We start from the raw sequence: 9,244 nt of genomic DNA, 5'->3' as shown, positions 1-9,244 counted from the left end.
ACATAGTGGAACATGTGTCCTTGTAATATGTTGAAGCATCTTTTGGATATATGCCCAGCTGGGTCTTCAGATAGTACTGTCCAATTTTTTGAGGAACTGCAAGACTGATTTCCAGAGTAGTTGTACCAGCTTACAACCCCACCAACAGTGGAGTATTGTTCCTCTTTCTCTGCATCCTTGCCAAAATCTGCTGTTACCTGAGTTTTGATTTTAGCCATTCTGACTAGTGTGATGTGGAATCTCAGGGTTGTTTTGATTTGCATTTCCTTAATGACTAAGGACTAAGGACATTGACTATTTCTTTAGGTGCTTCTCAGCCATTTGCTATTCTGTAGTTGAGAATTCTTTGTTTAACTCTTTACCCCATTCTTTAATAGGATTATTTTGTTGTTTGGAGTCTAACTTCTTAATTTCTTTGTATATATTGGATATTAGCCCTCTATTAAATGTCAGATTGGTAAAGGTCTTTTTCTAATTTGTTGGTTGCTATTATGTACTATTGATAGCATATATTGCCTTACAATTTTATGTTGTCTATTGTTGATTTTAGAATATAAGCCGTTGGTGTTCTGTTCAGGAAAATTTCCCCTGTGTCCATGTGTTCAATACTGTTACCCTCTTTCTCTTCTATTAGTTTCAGTATATTTGGTTTTATGTGGAGGTCCTTGATCCACTTATACATGAGCTTTGTACAAGGTGATAAGAATAGATTGATTTGCATTCTTCTACATGATGGCTACCAGTTGAACCATTTGTTGAAAATTCTTTTTCCAGTAGATTTCTATTTCTTCTTTGTGAAAGAAGAAGAACCATAGGTTTGTGGGTTCATTTCTGGGTCTTCAATTCTGTTTCATTAATTTACGTGGCTCTCTCTGTATCAATACCATACAGTTATTTTTCTTTTTATCACTATTGTTCTGTAATACAGCTTGAGGTCAGGAATGGTGATTTCCCTAGAAGTATTTTTGTTATTGAGAATAGTTTTTGCTATCCTGGGTTTTTTTTGGTTTTTTTGGTTTTTTTTTTTTTTTGTTGTTGTTGTTGTTTTGTTTTGTTTTGTTTTGTTTTTGTTATTCCAAATGAATTTGCAAATTGCTCTTTCTAACTTTATAAAGCATTGAGTTGGAATTTTAATGGGGATTGCATTAAATCTGTAGATTGCTTTCAGCAAAATTGACATTTTTACTATATTAATCATACCAATCCAGGAGCATGGGAGATCTTCTCATCTTCTGAGAGATTCTTCGATTTCTTTCTTTACAGACTTAAAGTTCTTGTCATGAACATCTTTCCTTTACTTGGTTAGTTCCCCACCAATGTATTTTATATTATTTGAGACTATTATGAAGAATGTTGTTTCCCTAATTTCTTTCTTACCTGTTTATCCTTTGAGTAGAGGAAGGCTACTAATTTGTTTGAGTTACTTTTATATCCAGCCACTTTGTTGAAGTTGTTTGTGAGCTGTAGAGTTCTCTGGTAGAATTTTATACTATCATATCATCTGCAAATAGGGATATTTGATTCTTCATTTTGAATGTGCATCCTTTTAAATTCTTTTTGTTGTTTAATTGCTCTGTTTAATTAGACTTGAGTACTACATTGAATAGGAAGAGAGGGAATGGGTAACCTTATCTAGTCCATGATTGTAGTGGAATTGCTTCAAGTTTCTCTTATTTTAGCTTGATGTTGCTACTGGTTTGCTGTATATTGCTTTTTACTATGATTAGGTATGGGCCTTGAATCCCTGATCTTTTCAAGATTTTTAACATGAAGCAGTGTTGAATTTTTTTCAAATGCTTTCTTAGCATCTAATAAGATAATCATGTGTTTTGTTTTGTTGAATTTGTTTTTATAGTAGATTACTGTGATGAATTTCTGTATATTGAACCATCCCTGTATTCCTTAGATAAGCCTCTTTGATTAAGATGGATGATCATTTTGATGTGTTCTTGGATTCGGTTTGTGAGAATTTATTGAGTATTTTTGCATCAATATTCATAAAGGAAATTGGTCTGATTTTTTTCTTTGTTGGGTCTTTGTGTAGTTTAGGCATATGTGTAATTTTGGCGTCCTATAAGGAATTTTGTAGTGTTCCATCTGTTTCTATTTTGTAGAATAATTTGAAGAGTATTGGTATTAGGTCTTCTTTGAAGGTCTGATAAAATTCTGTACTAAACCCATCTGGTCCTGGGCTCTTTTAGGTTGGAAGACTTTTAATGACTGCTTCTATTTTTTTTAATTGTTACAGGTTTGTTTAGATGATTTCTTTCATCCTGATTTAACTTTGGTACCTCGTATATGTCTAGAAAATTGTCCATTTCATTTAGATTTTTCAGTTTTGTTGAGTTACTACTTTTGTAGTAAAATCTTTTTTTTTTAATTTCCTCATTTTCATTGTTCTTCCTTTTATTTCTGATTTTATTTATTTGGATACTTTCTGTACTGTCTGTTTAGTCTGGCTTAGGGTTTACCATTCTTTTTGATTTTTCTCAAAGAACCAGCTTCTTGCATACCTAAATCCTGGGATGACTTCACCTGTGATCCTGAGCATGTTAGAGCACCTTGGAGTTGAGCCTTTTATGAGTGTTATCAGACAGATGTGGAGCCAGCTCTCAAAGTCTGTTAAGGGCACTGGTTCAAAACAGAAGAAACCTATGCTTCTGGCTGGGCACAGGTTCCTGAGTCTCTGGATCCCTGGGGTCACAGTTGCTCCTGGTATTGGGGCAGATGTTGTGACCACACTTATGATCCTGGGTGTTTTAGAGCACCTGGGAATCAGGCTCCCTCTGGGTGTTATAAAAGTGGGTGCAGAGCCAGCACCCCAGGTCTGCTCCTGGTTGTGCATACTTTTATCCCAGCACTTGGGAAGCAGAGGAATGGCCAGCCTGGTCTACAGAGTGATCTCCAGAATTGCTAGGACTGCATAGAAAAACCCAATCTTAAACACACACACACACACATACACACACACACACACACACACACACACACACAAAGAAAACAGGTAACAATCCATTCATCCATCCATCTAGTTAGCCAAACAAACAGAAATTTTTGCACTTAAAACTCAGGTTTGCATTTGTAAAACTGAGTGCTTATTCATTAGGGATATCGTACAATTATTTTTAAATGATCACTTTTTCACAGTGAAAACAAGGCTATTGATCTCATGGTGGAGTAGTTTGCATGAATAAAAGCATTTATTTGTTACCTCATTGAGATAAAGCAATTACCATGGTCAGGGTTAAAAAGCAAAACAGTTGTGTTCTTCAGTTAGTGGAAATAGAATGCAGTATGACTGGTAAAGTGTCCAATACTTCAGTCTAGTAGCTGTCTCCCCTTTCCCCTGCCATTTGTCTTTTAACAGACTCTTGGGGTAAATCCATAGTGATAAGTGGTAAGGATAGATTTAAAGAAGAAACTCTGGAATGAAAAACTCATGCTAACTCTGGCAAAGGACAAGACAGTCTCTGATTGTATTTTTTCTCACTCCAGTGCCTTATCACATATCTGTGAGCTTTAAGATTGTTTCATTGGTAGTGCTTATTTCTTATTTCTGTTATATGTCACACACTTTATACCATCTCAGTAACTTGGAGTTACCTAAATTTCCAGCAGATGAGAAGAGACTCAGACTCCCACCTAATCACACACACACTGTTTTCCCAAAGATCTAACATGTATTTCTGTAATCAAAAAACACTCAACCTTTTACTCTATATGTTTTCATTTCTTTTTGCTCTCTTTTTGTGTATTAATTAAATTTTCTTGTTGCTGTGACAAAATATCTGTCAATATCAATTTTAAAAGAAGAGTTTATTTGTCCCACAGTTAGACTGTGCACAGTCAATCATGGTGGAAAGTTAGACTTACAGGAGTTTGAGGTATTGCCCATAGTCAGTAAATAGAATGAGAAATTGTGGTAGAAACAAGGACTCTGTGAGCATTTATGCTAAAGTTCATCCTTGTGATATTTCTCAAATTAGCTGACTGCTTTTTACTTGCTTTATCATTTTTATTCACTCTTTTATCCAAAGCCATATAATGAATAGTGATGTAAATGAGAAACTTATTTAAGCATATAGTACCCTATCGGAAGCACTGGTTAGGGAGGCTATTAAAGAGAAATCTTGCTGAAGAAAGTACATCTGTAGGAGTGGCCATTGACCTATCCTAGCCCTATTTCTAATATCTGCTTGTTTTCTATGCCTCTATGTATGTGGTTGAACAGTGATAGGCTAACTTCCTACTCTAGTAACCTGCTTTCCTGTCTTCCTTTCCATTATTGACCCCCATCTAAAATTACAAATAAATAAATAAATAAATAATAAAGAAAGAAACTTTATTCCATGCATTGCTTTTGATCAATCTGTCCATGTATCTGTGTATCTATGTATGTATGTATGTGTGTATGTATGTATGTATCTATATTTTTATCATGATCACAGCAACATAGTCTAATTTTTCATCTTGACACATCTACAATTATTTGAAAAGAAGAACTTCAGTTGTGAAAATGTCGCCATCATATTGCCTTATGTAAGTCTATGTAGGCATGTTACTGATTAATATTTGTTGTGGGAGGACCTACCAGTGGTTGTGTAGTTCTGAGTTATGCAAGGAAGTAACACAAGAAAACAATGAGGAGCAAGCCTGTAAGCAGTATTTCTTCATGATCTCTGCTTCAGTTTCTGCTCCTTTGTTCCAGTTTCAAGTCCTCTGAGCGATTAAATGGCACATTGTAAGCTATTTAAAATCTAGTCAAGGGCTATGAAATGGCTCACACAAAGGTGCTTGCTCTCAAGCTTAAGTTTGATTTCTCCCATCTCAATGATAAAAGGAGAGAACTGACTCTCTCAAACTGTACTTTCATATCAAAACATTTGTAATATCACATGACAACACACACTTGCATGCATACAGATAAACATGTATACACAAGTATATGAAGACTAAATCAATTTAAAATGAAAGAATCTATCTTTTTAAATTGTAAAGAAATGAAAAGAACAAAATTGACCTGATGTTTTCATCATGTCCATTTGTGTCCCTGCTGGATGTCCATGCAAAAGATGAGAGTGGAATCAAATGAAGATGGAAGAAATGTGATGTAACTATAAAAGGTAAAGACTTTTAAAGAACGGGAAAGCATGGAAATGATCTAAAAGGTACAAGACTCAGGACACTGATCATACCAAGTTAAAAATGGTCACCTTAGCATACTGTAGCCCAGCCTTAGGGAGGCATGATTTTTTAGCTGGGCAACAAATTCTGTGATAAAATGTTTAAGTATGTTTTGTTTTTATATGGAAATTAAAACAAAACAAAACAGCAAACAGTCTTGTCCCAGAAATAGCAACTGCAGCAGAAGATGTGCATGTTTTGAGTCAAAAGAAAACTCATTATACACATACCAGAAGAGAAATACAATGGCACAGAGAAAAAGTACACATGTTGCCTAATATTAATTTCAGAACTTATGAGCCAGAAAAGGAAAACATTGAGTAAATAAATTTGAAAGAAATAGTCATCTTCATAAAAATTTAGCTGAGTTTAGTTATTCTTTACAGCATAAATGGATTGATAACACACATCCAGTTGTCTAATGAATAAAAAGAAACTCTTTTCATGCCTCTTTGGGTTCTATCATCTGACTGTCTTTCTGTCTATCTATTTTTCTATCATCTATCTATCATCTATCAATCTATCTATCTATCATCTATCTATCTATCTATCTATCTATCTATCTATCTATCTATCTAATTGGTTATTTTCTTTATTTACACTTCAAATGTTGTCCCCTGCCTGTTCTCCCTTCTACAATGCCCCCAATCCCACACATTCTCCCCTTTGATTTTAAGAGGGTTCTTTTTTATTCATGTACCCACTCCTGCCTCACGCTTCTAGAATCCCCTTATTCTGGAGCAATAAGCTTCCAGTAAACATCATCTTAGGTGTAATCTCCTAATGGTGCTGCCACAGAAGTGCTAGCACCCTGGACAGCTCCATTGCACATCTGCTCTAAAAGATACTTGTTTAATAAGCACATTTTATAAATGCTCTCATACATAGTTTGATCAAGATAGTACTTTAGAAAATATCTCAATGGGTAAAATGCTTGCTGTGCAAGCATAAGGACCTTAGTTTGAATCTCCAGCAGCCGCAGAAAAAGCCAGACAATGCCAATTTTCTCCCTATAACTCAAGAGTTATAGCTGCTTTGTCATCTACATTCTCCTTGTCCAGGATTTTAATCTTGTCTACACATCTTTACCATAAAACAGTGTAAAAAATTAATGTTAGAACATGTATTTAAATTTTACTTCTCTTATGTCTCAAGACATTGGTAAAAAGAAATCATATTGTTGGCCAAATAGGCAAATTAATCACACAAATAGCTTCTAACCCAATTCTTGATAGTATTCTCATTGGATTCCAAAACCTCAAAGGCTGAACTACCACTGTTCACATTGTGCTGAGCATTCTTGCTATACAAGCTCCCATAGCCCATTAAACTCTGTTTGCTGCATCCAAAGGTATTTCTAAATCAAGGTTCCCAAACCTCTACCTTGCAAAATAGCTTCAAAGCCCTAAGAACTACATAGGCAGTTTTATCTCAGGAGCACACCACCCTTCTGTTCCTCTTCCTAGCTCAGTTACTTTTCTTGTTGTTTTGATAAAATACACCAACAATCGCAATATTTAGAAATGAGGGTTTATTTTGGTTCATTATTTCATGGTAAAATTCACTATGGCAGGGAAGTCAAGGAAACAGGAGATTGAAATGTTTAGTCACATTATATCCACAATCAAGTAACAGAAAGCCATGAACATATCAGCTTCTTACTTCCTTCTTGTCAGAGAATGATGTCCTACACAGTGGCAAGTCTTCTCACCTTAATTAGTGCATTCAAGAGGATTATCCATAGGTATGCTCAGAGTCACATCTTCAAGCTAACCTCAGATCCTTTAAGATGAAATTAATACCAATTGTCAGACAAATGCATATTATATTTAACTCATTGCCATTCAATTTTTGGACAGTAAACATTTCTCTATATAAGGGTACATAGAGATATAGCTGTTTGATGCTTTGCTCTGTGACTTTACTGTTAATTTTTGGCTTTCTATGTGGGAGAAGTTATATGATTGTATTTTCTTCTTAATGCAGTTTGGTTGCATATATGTTTGTGTTGGCTCTGAGTTCATGATGCTTCCAGAGATTAAAATTAATTAGAATTGGGAATGTGGATATCAGCATCTTCATATTCTGCATAGTGTCAGTCACTTCCCAAGTGCACCAGTTTTCCCCCTAGGCAGCTGTGTATAGGAGGCCCTTCAGCTCTATATTTACATAGACATGCTTTCATTTGCAAACAACTTTCCTGGGTATTTCAAATTATCTCTCTGAGCGTCTTTCCCAGGTAGTTATTGGTCACCAGGTTGCTTTTTTCTTGTAGCAATAAACAAGTTATGTTCTTTATGAAATTTGGATGACTACCTCTTGCTTATTAAAATTTTCAGAATCCTTTCAGTTGTTGACATTTTATTCTCAAAAATAAAATTTAAAATGAGTTTGTCATATTCTGTTTAAAACAGTTAAGCTTGTGACATTTCATATCAATTGGTAACTGACAGCCTATTAAAAATTACTGTGATTTAATTTATAGATTCATTTAAATTATTTCCCAGACTTGGGATAGTGGTATACACTTGAAATCCCAGCATTCAAGAGCCTGAGGGGAAGATCATGAATTTGATACAAGTTTGTGCAAAAACCTGGATCTCTGAAAATAAAGCAAACAAGCAAACACACCAAAATATTTTTAATTTTACTTTTATTTAGGTAACATAATTAGAATGAAACATATTTTACAGCTATTAGAAATGATAAACCCAATACATATGACTACTTAGGTGTGTACATAAATAAAATAAATATTAAAATACACACAGCATAGACTGGCATAGCACCCATTTACTTATGAATGCTACCTGAATTTTTAAAAAAGTGATGCTAGATTATAGAAAACACAGTCCAGAACTTGAAAACCACCATGATAAATCTCAGGTAGATTAGAAAATATTTTAAAGCTGGATATTTTTTTTTAAAAAAAGCATTTAGAAAGCCAGAATAGTGTTTTGATGCCAACTAGTGTGAAAGCAATGACTTTATTGCTGAAGGGTACAACATATTTCAAAGTTGCAATTTTCAGACAGATGCTTTCCTGGTAAAGTACAAATATTTCAAAGACAGAAGAACTATTAACTTTAAAACATTTTTGTTCCTAAGATTTTTTGATAAGGAATATTGAATCTTAAAAAGAATAGAATAAATTTCTAAAAGAAAAGTAGGTGGTACAGTAATTCAATACAACTTTAAAATTTTTATGTAATGATGATAAAAACTAAGGAAATTCTCTTTCAAAGCCAGCACTCTGTAACGAGAAAGCTATGTTCAGCTCAAGTACAAAGACTGTGAAGCCCAATGGCAAGAAGCTGGATGAGTTCAAGTCTGTCATCTCTCAGGTACTGCTTAAGCTGGAGATAAACTCAGATCTCAAGGAGAAGCTTCGGGAACCCAACATCAATGTGGCCAAGAAAATTGAAGTTGGAGGTAGTCAGAAAGCTATCATAATTTTTGTACCAGTTCCTCAGCTGAAATTTTTTTCAGAAAATCCACATCTGGTTAGATTATGGATTGGAGAAAAAGTTCAGTGGGAAGCATGTAGTCTTCATTGCTCAGAGGAGGATTCTACACAGGCCAATCTATAAAAGTTGTATGAAAAATAAGCAAAAGCATCCCAAAAGCCGCACCCTAACAGCTGTACATGACACCATCTTTGAGGGCTTTGCCTTCCCAAGTGTAATTGTGATTAAGAGAATCCCTATGAAACTGGATGGCAGCTGGATCATAAAAGTTTATTTAGACAGAGAATAACAGAACAATATGGAGCACAAGGTCAAAACTTTTTCTGGTGTGTACAAAAAGCTCACAGACAAGGATGTTAATTTTGAAATCCCAGAGTTTCAGTTGTAAAGAAAATGACTAAATAAAATGTCATTCATGAGCCCACAGACTGATGAGTACCTAGAAGTGCCTCAGAAGCATACTGCCACCTGAGCCCACAGGTGAGTTCCCACTTACTCTCCACTGACTCTCTGAGGAGATACATCCAGGAACTCTCTGGGCTCAGGCAGCAACCTGCTGACTGGGAACAGTCTTTTCTGGCCCAGAGACAGAG

General features: G+C 35.0%; 1 pseudogene across 1 annotated transcript; it reads left to right on the top strand.

Moving 5' to 3' along the window:
• Positions 1-8,453: 8,453 nt before the first annotated feature.
• LOC308432049 (small ribosomal subunit protein eS7-like) lies at positions 8,454-9,039 on the top strand (annotated as a pseudogene). The gene has a single exon. The product of its transcript is annotated as a small ribosomal subunit protein eS7-like (transcript).
• The last annotated feature ends 205 nt before the right edge of the window (positions 9,040-9,244 follow it).

This window comes from Micromys minutus, assembly GCF_963924665.1.
Source record: "Micromys minutus genome assembly, chromosome: 17".
NCBI lineage: Eukaryota > Metazoa > Chordata > Mammalia > Rodentia > Muridae > Micromys > Micromys minutus.
This window is presented reverse-complemented; position numbering and strand designations above follow the sequence as displayed.